The 16,484-nt window shown below is 37.0% G+C and overlaps 2 pseudogenes; both read left to right on the plus strand.

Moving 5' to 3' along the window:
* Positions 1-1,018: 1,018 nt before the first annotated feature.
* LOC149828842 (ER lumen protein-retaining receptor pseudogene) lies at positions 1,019-1,375 on the plus strand (annotated as a pseudogene).
* Positions 1,376-1,814: 439 nt separating this feature from the next.
* Positions 1,815-14,542, plus strand: LOC149828843 (ER lumen protein-retaining receptor pseudogene; annotated as a pseudogene).
* The last annotated feature ends 1,942 nt before the right edge of the window (positions 14,543-16,484 follow it).

Genomic DNA, 16,484 nt, shown 5'->3' on the forward strand with positions numbered 1-16,484 from the left:
CTTCAAATAAATGGAGCAGGACCTGCCTTTGAACTAGCATCATACTCAGACTCCCAGGTAAGTTGTTTATTCTCAAGTGGGACCCACCTGGAGTTCGTACCAATTTGCAAAATTGTCTTTTTCATTTCTCAATAATTATTTATTTATTTATTTTTAGTTAGTGGGCCCACACACATGTGGCACCCCACTTGAAAAATAAAGGATTCTCCAAAACAAAATAAAACTTTATTTTCAAAAAGAATTTTAAAGATGGCTGAGGTGGCATCTCCCATTTATTTATTTATTTATTTTTATTTTTTTAAAAAAAAAGCAGCCTTAAACGGCGCCGCAGCCAAACTTTCCTAAAAACACTTCATTTTACCTAAACTTTAGGTAAATGAACCGAAATTTTGAAAGTCATAAAGATTCGCCCCTTTTTTAAAACGGCCAATTTGCAAAACCAGTTAAATGTTCCGTTTCAAAATTTTCAAAAGAAAGAAAAAAAAGAGTAACGGAACCGCAGAGAGGAAAAGGTGATTTTTGTTTTGGAAAGGGTTTGAAATCTTTAAAAAAAAGAGGTTTTGATGGAAAGAAGAGAGGCGAATCTGCATTTTTCTTCTGAACCCGCTCTCTCCATTCCCTCTTCTTCTCACCCCTGTTCCTCTCGGTTGACAAGGGGGCCGATTGTTTGTTTGTTTTCATCCTTTTTGTTTTTCGCAGGTGCCCTCTTCTCTGTCGTGGAGTCTTTCACCCTTTGGGGACTTCATCTCCTCCATCCAACGTGAAGAGGATCCAGCAGGACCACTTGACGCAGGAAATCCAGCAGGTTGCCCTTTCCTTCAGCCCACCAGCAGAAGATCCAGCAGGCTCCCTACCTTGCTTCAGTCCAGCCACAGAGAATCGATCTTCACTTGCTGTTTCATTTAGCACAGGGGATCTACAAGGTATATCTTTGAAGACACAAGAGCTCTATTTTCTGTTTTCTGCTACTCAATACTGGGATATATTTACAGATTACATCTCTCTGTATAATACGGTGATGAAGTTGATTTTCCTGGGGAGCTCATTTTAATTGTTTGGTACATGAGGAACCACGAGATTGTCCGAAGATCTTATGATAAAGATCAAGATACCTTTCGCCATTTTTTTTTTCTCTCATCTTGCCATGCTTTATTTTGGCCCTTCCCACTAATAAGAATTTTACCTCCAAGGACGTTTTCCTTCTTGGTTGGTACAGAGCTCTATACATTCTCAACTGGATCTATCGCCACTTCACAGAAAAGTGCACTGGATAGCTTGGATATTTGGACTTGTCCAGACAGTATTCTACACAGGCTTTTTCTATTATTACTTGCAGAGCTGGAAGAATAATGTCAAGTTGGAATTACCAGCCTGAGTCTGTTTTCACAACCATTCTCGTGGTGGCAATAAAAAAAAAAAAACAGTAGCAAACATGTCTGCTACCTGTGTAGTTTAGAACTCATTTTTTTTTATTCATATTTATCCATTCTGGCTTCCCAGCTGGGTTTATTGGATCAAAGAATCATCATGTCCTTAAAGGGGAAAGCTCCATTAGGGAGCAAAAGCGGGAGCCATTTTCTTGGGAAAGAAAATTCACTGATTTAGACCCGAGTTTGCTTGTTTTAGTTGAAGGTAAGACGTTATAGTTGTCAGATTTGTGAAGCCTAGGCATAAAAAAACTGAAAAAGGTATATAATGTATTGTGCATCTCCAAATCTGGACTACTTTGGGGTTTTGCAGAAATTTTTTTTTTATTGTGACAAAGATAATTTGATCCCATTTTGCAGGAATAGTTGTTGGATTTACTGTATAAGATGGCTCTGACAATGTATAGCTTGTCTTCTATTTTCAATTGTTATATCATTAGTACACATACATATAGTTTGATATTCTAATTTCTGCTGATTATATTCTATTGCATCTAGAATTCAGTTCAATGCTAAATGGTCATCATAGATTCAATTGACGATGATTAACCCATCTATGCTTCATTAGATTTAAGCATTTTAGTCATACCCTGCTATACACTCACTGTATTAGTTCACCTGCATATCATTTCATTAAATGCATATCACATCCATCCACTTCCTGTGTTGCACAGCCTAACAGCCATTCTACCTCCTGTGCCTTTTCACCTACAGAAGCATATCACCTATTATCTTCATAGTCGTAACCTCCTCATCAGTGCTCATTACACCTTGCATCATGCAATCACATACTTCAATCCCAGCTGCACACTATTGGTTACACAATATTTAACTCCTTCTGCACCCTTTCACCTTTTGTTACATAAACCAATCACCCTTCACAGCCACCACTTACAGTAGCACTTTTGTATCCATACACTTCTCCTTTTCTGCTGCAGAAGTACCCATTCTTGATAATCGGCCATGTTCATGGATGGATATTTTAATATCCATTCATGATTTCTTGACCATCTTTTATATGCTTCATTATTGATATATAGAGAAGCTCCATACCCAATTCTACTGCAAAATATGTTATAATTTGAGAATTACAACTGTGTAAAATCCCCTACAGAAACTGTATATAACTGTATTTTCTGATTTTACCCATTATATGGAATTTTCCTTTATATGTATATTCTCTTATTATAGGTATATATCTATTGACATGTATGTATATCTACCCATATATATATATATATATATATATATATATATATATATATATATATATATATATATATATATATATATATGTATATATATATATATATCCCTTCATGTGCATTGGATATCACATATATTTTTCTTTTTCTTTTACTTTTTGCATTATCATATATCATTTATCATAAATTCAAGTATTTTTATATCTACATGTATATCTTTGTTATATATAGTATACATACCCATTTCCTTGGTTATTTTGTACTAATTCTCAATTTTGCAGGAAAGTCTGGAGGAGGCTGATTCTTTTTCATTATGTATTTTATTTCATTTATTTTGACTCACGTCAGAAATGTAATAATCAAACGTGGAATAATATTTACTTTTATTGCTTAGATTAGGATGCATCTCATATAGTTTGATTTTTGTAATATCCTGATTCTATGATGCATATATCTCAATTTTCTAAATTCACCGTGGATGAACACGAATGGCACGTGCACCAACTCTTAGAGAGTTGATGAACTCGGTGGAGTCCATATTTACGGCCCTAGTCGGAATATGGACGAGACCCAGACCCATCATCTCTCTACCAGTCACATTGAGCCTACACTCTTAGGCTATCTTAAAATGCATATCATATTTCTAAATTTTTCAAAATATTGTGAATTAACTCAAATAAACTCTGAACATATTCATGGCCACAGTCAGAATATGTGAAGGATTTACTTTGGCTTAATCCACATTTTTCCAACCAGTTTTTCAGAAATCTTTACAAAGTGCATTCATTCATTAAAATCATCTGCATCATCTGTTTTCTCATGATTTTCTCATAAGATTTTCACTTCATGGAATCGATTTCTCAAGAAACTATGAGGATATTCGGAGTTGGATTTCCCAAATCAAAGTTTTCCCATGATTTTCCCTGAAAATATCATTTTCTTAAGATTCATTTTTCAAAGGAATTTCTCATTTTCTCAAGAATCCAAGTTGATTTTCAGATATTTCAAAAAACCAGATTCTCAGGATTTCAATTTCCTAAGTTTTGAATTTCCTTCTCCAATGAGTTTTTTTATAGATTTTCTCTCATTTTCCCAAGAAAATTCTCAACATCCGAGTTTTCCTGATAAATGTTTTTCTTTTCAACTGATTATCTTTTCTCAAGAATTCCTTCAGTTTTCCTGAGATTCTCATTTCTTCATGGTTTTCCCAGTCTTTCTAAACTTTCTCAAAATTTTCTTAAGATTCTCATTTCTTTATGGTTTTCCAAGTCTTTCTAAACTTTCACAATATTTTCCCGAGATTCTCATTTCTTCAAGATTTTCCAATTCTTTATAAACTTTCTCAAAATTTTCCTGAGATTCTCATTTCTTCATGGTTTTCCAAGTCTTTATAAATTTTCTCAAAATTTTCCTGAGACTCTCATTTCTTCATGGTTTTCCAAGTCTTTATAAACTTTCTCAAGATGTTCCTGAGATTTTCATTTCTTCAAGATTTTCCAAATCTTTATAAACTTTCTCGAGATTTCAAACCTTCTTCGTCTGAGTTTCCTGAGAGATTGATTTCCATCTTTTCCTGAGAAATGTTTCAACTCCAAATATTTTCTAAGCATACATCATATTTTCCAATTTACATTTTCCAAAAATCTCATAGCACATGCCTGAATTCTCTGTGCATTTAGGATAGAACATAATTTCAATGATTTCACTAAGTCAAGCACAATTTTGGTCCTTGGTTTGATTACCCCTGTTAAAGGCGGCAGGAACGGTCGAACCTCGTACCGATAGGTCGAGCCCCATCCTATGGATTTTCCCGCAATTTTCAAAATGGAGGTGAGTATTTTAAAACAATTTCCAAAATCCGGTCAAGTTTGAATCGCGAAAGCCTTTCCATCTCCCTTCAGCAAGGAAGGGAAGACGGGAAAAATTTTGCGACGATAACAGGTTTGGCGACCGTGATGGGACCTGTCCTTGTCTGGTCAAAATTATGCTTGACTTAGTTCAATTATCGAAATTATGTTCACAAAATGTCAGCACTTTTACTTCTGATATCATGCAAGCCTAGGAGCCTAGATTCTGACCTAGCTGACATTAACTGCATATAGATTAGGCATGGTTTGGTAGGACCAGATTGAGGAGATATTTTCATACTCACATAGACTTAGGTCTAAATACAACTCTCCTCAATTTAGGATCTGAATGCAAACAATGTATGCTTCTTCAAAGATTTTCAAAAATCTATTTCTCTAGGACTTAGAGCCCTCTATTTCTTGCATGTGATTATTTTTTTTTCAAAACCTCCATTACCTATCATTACCCGGTCTTCACGTTGCTGGGCTCTTTTCCAGAACCATAGTTTGGGACAGAGCCTCACAACTGGGCCAATTATTTGGGTTAACACCCCCCTACCACGTACCGCGGGCCACAGTCCGAAGTATATCGGTAGGCGCTCAAGGATGTTGGAAAACCTTACCTTAGAACCGGAGTTGAAATTATATGCCACGTACCTCGAATTTCGGTTCGGGTATATCGGCATAACTGGATTAGACAAAGATGATCTGAACTTAGAGTTAGGATTAGGGTCCTACAACTGTTTTCAAATGGATGCATCTATAGTCAGCCTTTTAGGGAGTGCTGTATGTGCATAAATGTTTGTGCAGGATGTGATTGTTTGTATGTTACCTCTATTTCCTTACATTTTCCCAACATATTTTCAAATATCCATATTTCTTACCTTTTCCTTTATTTTCTCAAACCCTGGATAATTTTCTCAAATATCCCATTTCTTTCAAAACTCCAGGTGATTTTTCCTTCTTCCGTTCTACTGGATCTCGAATTTTCAGCTGCATTTTTATCCTGCCTGCAATTTTTCAAAATCATATGTTTCTCTCCTTGAATTTTCAATTCTTTTGTCTATTTGCAAAATTCTTCATCATATTTTTCTCGTGCATACCTTGATTACTGCAGTGGAAATTATTTACCCACTTGCCTTCTCCTTATTCTAAATCCATTTGTGGATTGTTTTCCAAGAGATATCTCTTTCCTTCAAAATGGTGTTTTTCCTCGTGGTTGACGACCTCGCCTAGGTAACAAGGCACATTTTCCATTGTTATTTCTCTTACAAAGAATGACAACACAATTGTCGTGATTTCAGCGGCGACTCCATCCCTAGTAATGGGATATTCTTCCAATTGTTTACCATATCGTCAATAACCATTTTCCTCCCAATCCAAAATTCCCTCAGAGTCTAATCAAGACTTTATCCTGCAGAGGACATCCACAACATTTGATGGTTCGAACAAGATCAGGAAAAAGAACAATGACATCTTAGTACTCGTCGGCCTCAGAAGAAGAGATGGGATCCCCGCGATCCAAGAGGAGTCAAGAGCAACAACAAGAAGAGGATGGCATAGACCCACAGATGTATGCCATGTTCCAGAAAATGATGACCAAAATGATGAGTGAACAGGCTGGGACCAGTGCAGAGAAGAACCCATTCAGAGAGAAGTTCCATGGGCACAAGGATAAGAAGAATTCGAAGAAGCAAGTTCAGCCAGAGGAAACTTCAGATGAATCAGAATCAGAGGAAGACACCGATGAAGAATATGAGGTGCCTCTGGCATTTCAGAAACAGGGCCGAGAACAAAGGAGGAGTCGCAAATCAAAGAATCAAGTTGCAGAAGAGCCCCTGCAGTCACAGTTCAAAGAAATGGCCAAAGTGGTTAAAGATCTGCAAGCTCGCGACAAGGGCAAGAAAGTCTTCACTAGCGAGGATTTTTATGATGGATTAGAAGGAGACGAAGAACTAGAAAATTTGCCCCGCAAGTTCATTAAGTTCGATGGTTCTGGTGATCCCAAAGCCCATCTCGCCATGTTTTTCGCCGAATGCTCCAAATTTAAGAGAGACAATAGGGCCCTATTTCTCTGTTTTCCTCGTAGCCTAGAAGGCACTGCCGCCAAGTGGTACTCCGAGCATATCAATCCAATCGAGCTGCGAGAATTCGATAAGGTGGTCAACCTATTCATTGAGTGATTTCTGTTTAATACTGAAGCGCTCCCAACATTGAGCCATCTCTGCAATCTAAGGCAGAATGAAAATGAAAAGGCAAGGGACTTCATTCGCAGATGAAGAGAGACCTGCAATAAAATGAGGGATCCTATATCAGAAAGGCATGCTTTATCGCTGATCCTGAACAACTTCTCACAACCTTTGAGAAGTCTTATCTCCACCTCGCCTTCCAAGTCTTTCATAGAGCTTAATGAACGAGCCGAGTGGCTCGAGATGGGGTTGGAGAACGGTGTCTACGATGGTATCACCCTCGTCAAGAATAATCTAGATCCAAAGAAAAAGGCAAATTTCACCTCCTCCGCCAACATCAGCCGCAATGATAACAAAAGTAGTAAGGGCAACCATGCGGATCGAGAGGAAAGACAGAATAGCAAGCTATCTCAGCCCAACTTTCCACAAAAGGAAAAGATAAAGCGTGAAGGTTGGAGTAATGATCGTGTGTTCACTCCTCTCAAACAAACACTCGAAGAAGCCCTTGAATTCATGCTGACTAAGGGATTAGTGAAGCTCCCAAAGGCCACAACTCCTCCCACCATCATGGGAAGGTTCAAGAATCAGTTTTGCAAGTTCCATCGGGCAGTGGGGCATGACATCGATCATTGTTTTGTCTTCAAAAATATTGTTCAGGATTGCATTGACAAGAGCCTCCTTGCTGAAGATGAAGAAGAAGACGAGTTGGCCATCTTGACCGAGCCTTTCCCAGATCATTCAGAAAATTGATGATGCCAAAGTTTCCTGCTTTCTTCCTTTCGTTTTGCCAGTCACCCCGTAGGGGCAAGTCCGCCCAGTTTTTGCAACATTTTGGTCGAATGCTTATAAATAGGCAGTCTTTTTGTTATCAGTTCTGCTTATCAATAAAATGTCAATTTTCTTCATCGAATACATATTTCTTTTGCCCCATTAGGGCACCTGTTTTCGTTTTAAAGAATCTTCTTTGCCCATTCTTTTCAAGATGAGGGGCAATCCCAACATCATCCATGAGAGAAATGAAATTACCTATGAGGGTTTTTCAAAAATCATGAAATTTTGAAAATTTTCTACAAACATCTTCGTCATGATCACCCAAAAGTTTAATATTTTGGTTCAATCTTTTTCAAAAATTCAACCATCGCGGTGATCTTCTTTTCTTAAATTGGTTTTGAACCATTATCTTTAAAATCAACCCTTGTGTTGATTTTCTTTCCAAAATTATTGTTAAACCAATTTTCAAAATCAACCCTCATGATGATCTCTCTTCAAAATCAACCCTCGTGTTGATTTCCCTTTCAAAGATCAGCTCTCACGCTGACCATTCTTCAAAGTCAACGCCGCAGTTGATTTCCTTCCCAAAATGATTTCTCACTTTCAGAATAAACATTCTCCTTTTATTTTAAAGATCTCATATGCAAACACTTTCTCACTTCTCATTTTGCTTTTATCATTTCAAAGGGATAATATAATTCTGCTTCCTTTCCTCGATTTTTAAATAAAATTATTAAATTTGCCAATTGTTTGGGGCCATTTTATTTGTGTCTCTTTCCTTTTCACAATATGTCTCTTGTGAGGAACGACCTTGAAGATGTCTCTCAATCAAAAAGCCTGTCACCTTATTCCTCGATTATCCTTCTTTGTATTCAAAATTTTCCTTCCTAGTTACACTGGGGCATTTTTTTTTTAAAAATCTATCTTTACCTCAAAACATCCTGTATGCAGGCAGGATAAACCAATCTCTCATTTTGCATGTATATGCACCCACTCGCATTAATTTTGCATTCATTTACATTTCATGTGCATTTGCATTCCATTTTGCATTAATTCTGCATCTATTTTCTTCCCCTTCAGGTTAAGGGATAAACCTGAATCATTTTCCATGATTTTCCAATTTCTATTCATATCCCCGTTCAGGATAAGGGGTTAATTCTGAAAATCAGATCACATACATCTAAATATGATGGTCTTTTTCATTGCAAGTCAAGTAATCCAGTCCTCGAACTGGCCATTCTCAAAACTTTCAATCCTAGCTCTCGCACTATCGATTTTAAAAAATTCAATCTTCTGATTAAAGATTTTTCTTTGAGATTCGAGCCTTGACTCGAACTTTCCTGCTTTCCTTCGAAGATTTGAGTTTTAACTCAAGTTTTCTTTCCTTCAAAATCTGAACTTTCTAGTTTTCCTTTGAGATTCGAGCCCCGACTCGAACTTTCCAACTTTCCTCTGAATATCTGAGTTTCGACTCAAAAATCTGAATTGGCCTAGTTTTTCCTTTGAAGATTTGGGTTTTGATCCGAACTTTATCTCCTTAGAAACCAAACTTCCTAGCTTTCCTTCGAAGGCTCGAGTTTCGACTCGAATCTTCCAACTTTCCTTGTAAAGCCTAAGTCCTGATTCAGATGGTCTTTCAAAACCAGCTTTTGAGTTAGACTTACCTTCAAAATTCCAACTTCGTATTGGATTTACCTTCGAAATTGAGTACCATCGTCAGGGATGTGTCAACTCGGATGTCAAGCGATCTCTTTTACTAAGGGTTTCAAGAACACTTTGTCAATTTGTCAATCAATTATCTGTTGATTTCAGAATTTTATTTCACAAAATTTTACCTTAGTACTACTTCTAAAAGGGCAAAGCTTTTATGAAGAAGGATTCAAAATCCAAATTCTTTCTATTGGCCAACCAAAAGGATGAATGATAAATCCTCGATATGGACAGAAAAGAAGATTCAATGTTATTACAAAGCCATAGATGATTGATATTGATCGCAGTCAATGACACATCTCTAAAGATTATTCTTGTAAAGATGAGGCACTGGAAATATCCTGAGTGCTAGAAAAAGAGAGAATTCACCCAAGCCCTGTCTCCTCAAAATCACCTAAGCTGCAATTAAATATCCGCAAAAGGGATCTCTCACTTGTCGTCAAGATGAAGGCGAATTAAGCGAGTATACCCCCGGGGCCAAAGAAGATTTGAAACATCTCCAAGATGACGGAGTTTGTGACGGATCCTTCCAGGGAAAGTCCAAAGCACTGTCGAGATGAAGGCAGATGCGATGAACCTACCGACAATCTCTAAAAGATATTTAATTTTAGCTATCCTTCAAAAATCTCCAGCCAATACCGTCAAAGAAGGATCGAAACATCTCCAAGTTGAAGGAGTTGGTAACGTACCCTTCCCAAAAAGCGAGCAAGAGAGGAAAAAGAAAGAGAGAAAAAGGTCAGGACATCTATCCAAAATAAAGGATGATGTAATAAACTCTCCTGAAGTCCAAAAGAGCCAAAAGAGTGCAAAAAGATTATCATGAGAGAAGCTCCCAGGATATCAAACTGCCAAATTTATCAAGAATCTTCTTTAAATTTGTAGAATTCTATTATCAATATTCTCTCATCAATTACTTTCATAATATCAAATTCTCTTTCCTGCTCATATCAAGGAAATTGATAACTTCTTTGAAGAAGGTCAATCGCAAGCAATTTGGATTCCAAATCTTGATTCTATGAAGACAATTCTGTTTGGAGGTAATACTTCAGGTAGAAAAGAAGGAATATTTTCACAACAATGAGCATCATTTTCAATTACTTTGAATCAACAAAATTTTCCACATTTTGACAATATTTTCTAGCTATCCTAACGTTAAGTGAGAGCTTGATGTCCATATTGATGCATCTCGACCCCTTCGAGAGATTTTCCTTTATCATCTTTCACGTTGTTGAAAGATTAGCCTTATCTCCGAAAGGATAGCCTTTATCATCTTTCACGTTGTTGAAAGATTAGCCTTCTCTCCGAATGGATTGCCTTTGTCATCTTTCGCGTTGTCGAAAGAATCTCCTTATTCCTTTGGATTGCCTTTGTCATCTTTCGCGTTGTCGAAAGAATCGCCTTGCTCCTTTGGATTGCCTTTGTTATCTTTCGCGTTGTCGAAAGAATTGCCTTATTCCTTTGGATTGCCTTTATCATCTTTCGCGGTGTCGAAAGAATCGCCCTGTTCCTTTGGATAACCTTTTGTCATCTTTTGCATTGTCGAAAGAATCACCTTTTTCCTTTGGATCGCCTTTGTCATCTTTCGCGTTGTCGAAAGAATCGCCTTGTTCCTTTGTATCGCCTTATCATCTTTCGCGTTGTCGAAAGACTCGCCTTGTTCGTTTGGATTACCTTTGTCATCTTTCGCGTTGTCGAAAGACTCGCCTTAATCCTTTGGATTGCCTTTGTTATCTTTCGCGTTGTCGAAAGACTCGCCTTGTTCCGTTGGATTACCTTTGTCATCTTTTGCGTTGTCGAAAGAATCGCCTTATTCCTTTGGATTGCCTTTGTCATCTTTCGCGTTGTCGAAAGAATCGCCTTGCTCTTTTGGATTGCCTTTGTTATCTTTCGCGTTGTCGAAAGAATTGCCTTATTCCTTTGGATTGCCTTTATCATCTTTCGCGGTGTCGAAAGAATCGCCTTGTTCCTTTGGATCGCCTTATCATCTTTCGCATTGTCGAAAGAATCTCCTTGTTCCTTTGGATTGCCTTTGTTATCTTTCGCGTTGTCGAAAGAATCGCCTTATTCCTTTGGATTGCCTTTGTCATCTTTCGCATTGTCGAAAGAATTGCCTTGTTCCTTTGGATTGCCTTTGTCATCTTTCGCATTGTCGAAAGAATTGCCTTGTTCCTTTGGATTGCCTTTTGTCATCTTTCGCGTTGTAGAAAGAATCGCCTTATTCCTTTGGATTGCCTTTTGTCATCTTTCGCATTGTCGACAGAATCGCCTCTTTCCTTTGGATAACCTTTATCATCTTTCGCGTTGTCGAAAGAATCGCCTTATTCCTTTGGATTGCCTTTTGTCATCTTTCGCGTTATCGAAAGAATCGCCTTGTTCCTTTGGATTGCCTTTTGTCATCTTTCGCATTGTCGAAAGAATCGCCTTATTCCTTTGGATTGCCTTTTGTCATCTTTCGCATTGTCGACAGAATCGCCTCTTTCCTTTGGATAACCTTTATCATCTTTCGCGTTGTCGAAAGAATCGCCTTATTCCTTTGGATTGCCTTTTGTCATCTTTCGCGTTATCGAAAGAATCGCCTTGTTCCTTTGGATTGCCAGCGTTCATCTTTCGCATTGCCGAAAGAGTTGCCTTATTCTTCGTTGGAAAAATTGCCTTATTCATCTTTTGCGTTGTCAAAAGAGTTGCCTTACTCTTCTCTAAAAGAGTTTGCCTTGTCTGTCTTTCGCGTTGTCGAAAGAGTTACCTTATTCTTGTCAAAAGATTGTCATATTCATCTTTCACATTGTCGAAAGAGTCGTCTTACTCTTTACCTTATTCATATTTCACGATGATGAAAAATTCACTGGATCGTCTTTATCATTTTCCAAAATTACCTCTTACAATTCCATTCTCATCGCCTCGTTCATCTTCAAGAAAAGTTGTCTTATTCACCTTCCAAAATTCCATTTTCCGCCCGATCAGAATAAGGGTACAAACCTGAGCCTCAATCAAAGAGGTATTTAATCTTCCGCCCGATCAGGATAAGGGTACAAACCTGAGCCTCATTTGATGAGGTATTCCATTTTCCACCCGATCAGGTTAAGGGTACAAACCTGAGTCTCATTTCTATGAGATATTTAATTCCCCAATAAAACCTGAGCTTCGTTCCATACGGAGCATTTCCTGTACCATCCAGGTTAAGGGCATAAACCTGAACTTCGCTCTCACAGAGTGAGTCTTTCCCCTTCATTTTTCCATTTCATATCTACCATCTTCCTCAGGCTAATTTCCTCATACCCAATTAGATCCTTCTAACTGGGTCATTTTTTTTTTATATATATATAGCCCAAATTTGGAGTGTTTTTCTTTGCCATTAAGCTCGACCATAAGCCGGCTTAGTAGCAAAGAGGGGCATCTGTAAACACCCCAAATTTTCACTCACCTCCCTGACATCGCCCTCAATCACCACATTTCGGTTCTCCAGAACCAATAAAGGGCAAAATGGTCATTTTCTGAGATTGAACCTTGCAGAAAGTCCTAAATTTCATTCTTGAGCCTCAAAATTTCTATATTTAGGTTCAGAGACATCTTCAAATTGCAAAATTTCAAAATCCTCTTTTTGGACAAAAAGTTAGAATTTCCAAGTCCAAGCTCAGAGTGACATTTCATAAAACATGTATTTGCATAACATTGCATCATTTCACTGCATAGCATGCCAGTTTGAGATCCAGAACTCCTGAGTTTCAAAATTGTCCATCCAGATTTGATTTTTAAACTTTTTCAAATTGATTTTTAAAACCCTGGGTATTCAAAATTACCAAATTTTCCCATTTTACCCCAGGACTTTGAATTACAAAAATTTTCTCAAGAAAAACAATCTGGATATTTAGATATTGATTTTAAAGATTTTATCTCAAAACTTTTTGCAAAAAGGATTTTAAATCTCTTTACAAATTTTGTTTTTACATTTATCCATATTTTTGCCCTGAAAACCCAATTTTTCCAAATTCTTGAAAAACAAATAATGTTTTATCTCGTATCTTCAAATAAATGGAGCAGGACCTGCCTTTGAACTAGCATCATACTCAGACTCCCAGGTAAGTTGTTTATTCTCAAGTGGGACCCACCTGGAGTTCGTACCAATTTGCAAAATTGTCTTTTTCATTTCTCAATAATTATTTATTTATTTATTTTTAGTTAGTGGGCCCACACACATGTGGCACCCCACTTGAAAAATAAAGGATTCTCCAAAACAAAATAAAACTTTATTTTCAAAAAGAATTTTAAAGATGGCTGAGGTGGCATCTCCCATTTATTTATTTATTTATTTTTATTTTTTTAAAAAAAAAGCAGCCTTAAACGGCGCCGCAGCCAAACTTTCCTAAAAACACTTCATTTTACCTAAACTTTAGGTAAATGAACCGAAATTTTGAAAGTCATAAAGATTCGCCCCTTTTTTAAAACGGCCAATTTGCAAAACCAGTTAAATGTTCCGTTTCAAAATTTTCAAAAGAAAGAAAAAAAAGAGTAACGGAACCGCAGAGAGGAAAAGGTGATTTTTGTTTTGGAAAGGGTTTGAAATCTTTAAAAAAAAGAGGTTTTGATGGAAAGAAGAGAGGCGAATCTGCATTTTTCTTCTGAACCCGCTCTCTCCATTCCCTCTTCTTCTCACCCCTGTTCCTCTCGGTTGACAAGGGGGCCGATTGTTTGTTTGTTTTCATCCTTTTTGTTTTTCGCAGGTGCCCTCTTCTCTGTCGTGGAGTCTTTCACCCTTTGGGGACTTCATCTCCTCCATCCAACGTGAAGAGGATCCAGCAGGACCACTTGACGCAGGAAATCCAGCAGGTTGCCCTTTCCTTCAGCCCACCAGCAGAAGATCCAGCAGGCTCCCTACCTTGCTTCAGTCCAGCCACAGAGAATCGATCTTCACTTGCTGTTTCATTTAGCACAGGGGATCTACAAGGTATATCTTTGAAGACACAAGAGCTCTATTTTCTGTTTTCTGCTACTCAATACTGGGATATATTTACAGATTACATCTCTCTGTATAATACGGTGATGAAGTTGATTTTTCTGGGGAGCTCATTTTAATTGTTTGGTACATGAGGAACCACGAGATTGTCCGAAGATCTTATGATAAAGATCAAGATACCTTTCGCCATTTTTTTTTCTCTCATCTTGCCATGCTTTATTTTGGCCCTTCCCACTAATAAGAATTTTACCTCCAAGGACGTTTTCCTTCTTGGTTGGTACAGAGCTCTATACATTCTCAACTGGATCTATCGCCACTTCACAGAAAAGTGCACTGGATAGCTTGGATATTTGGACTTGTCCAGACAGTATTCTACACAGGCTTTTTCTATTATTACTTGCAGAGCTGGAAGAATAATGTCAAGTTGGAATTACCAGCCTGAGTCTGTTTTCACAACCATTCTCGTGGTGGCAATAAAAATAAAAAAAAACAGTAGCAAACATGTCTGCTATATGTGTAGTTTAGCACTCATTTTTTTTATTCATATTTATCCATTCTGGCTTCCCAACTGGGTTTATTGGATCAAAGAATCATCGTGTCCTTAAAGGGGAAAGCTCCATTAGGGAGCAAAAGCGGGAGCCATTTTCTTGGGAAAGAAAATTCACTGATTTAGACCCGAGTTTGCTTGTTTTAGTTGAAGGTAAGACGTTATAGTTGTCAGATTTGTGAAGCCTGGGCATAAAAAAACTGAAAAAGGTATATAATGTATTGTGCATCTCCAAATCTAGACTACTTTGGGGTTTTGCAGAATTTTTTTTTTTATTGTGACTAAGATAATTTGCTCCCATTTTGCAGGATTAGTTGTTGGATTTACTGTATAAGATGGCTCTGACAATGTATAGCTTGTCTTCTATTTTCAATTGTTATATCATTAGTACACATACATATAGTTTGATATTCTAATTTCTGCTGATTATATTCTATTGCATCTAGAATTCAGTTCAATGCTAAATGGTCATCATAGATTCAATTGACGATGATTAACCCATCTATGCTTCATTAGATTTAAGCATTTTAGTCATACCCTGCTATACACTCACTGTATTAGTTCACCTGCATATCATTTCATTAAATGCATATCACATCCATCCACTTCCTGTGTTGCACAGCCTAACAGCCATTCTACCTCCTGTGCGTTTTCACCTACAGAAGCATATCACCTATTATCTTCATAGTCGTAACCTCCTCATCAGTGCTCATTACACCTTGCATCATGCAATCACATACTTCACTCCCAGCTGCACACTATTGGTTACACAATATTTAACTCCTTCTGCACCCTTTCACCTTTTGTTACATAAACCAATCACCCTTCACAGCCACCACTTACAGTAGCACTTTTGTATCCATACACTTCTCCTTTTCGGTTGTAGAAGTACCCATTCTTGATAATCGGCCATGTTCATGGATGGATATTTTAATATCCATTCATGATTTCTTGACCATCTTTTATATGCTTCATTATTGATATATAGAGAAGCTCCATACCCAATTCTACTGCAAAATATGTTATAATTTGAGAATTACAGCTGTGTAAAATCCCTTACAGAAACTGTATATAACTGTATTTTCTGATTTTACCCATTATATGGAATTTTCCTTTATATGTATATTCTCTTATTATAGGTATATATCTATTGACATGTATGTATATCTACCCATATATATACGTATATATGTATATATATATATATATATATATATATATATATATCCCTTCATGTGCATTGGATATCACATATATTTTTCTTTTTCTTTTACTTTTTGCATTATCATATATCATTTATCATAAATTCAAGTATTTTTATATCTACATGTATATCTTTGTTATATATAGTATACATACCCATTTCCTTGGTTATTTTGTACTAATTCTCAATTTTGCAGGAAAGTCTGGAGGAGGCTGATTCTTTTTCATTGTGTATTTTATTTCATTTATTTTGACTCACGTCAGAAATGTAATAATCAAACGTGGAATAATATTTACTTTTATTGCTTAGATTAGGATGCATCTCATATAGTTTGATTTCTGTAATATCCTGATTCTATGATGCATATATCTCAATTTGCTAAATTCACCATGGATGAACATGAATGGCACGTGCACCAACTCTTAGAGAGTTGATGAACTCGGTGGAGTCCATATTTATGGCCCTAGTCGGAATATGGACGAGACCCAGATCCATCATCTCTCTACCAGTCACATTGAGCCTACACTCTTAAGCTATCTTAAAATGCACATCATATTTCTAAATTTTTCAAAATATTGTGAATTAACTCAAATAAACTCTGAACATATTCATGGCCACAGTCAGAATATGTGA

The sequence above is a fragment of the Nuphar pumila genome, chromosome 9, assembly GCF_984573655.1.
Source record: "Nuphar pumila chromosome 9, dmNupPumi1.hap1.1, whole genome shotgun sequence".
Classification (NCBI taxonomy): Eukaryota; Viridiplantae; Streptophyta; class Magnoliopsida; order Nymphaeales; family Nymphaeaceae; genus Nuphar; species Nuphar pumila.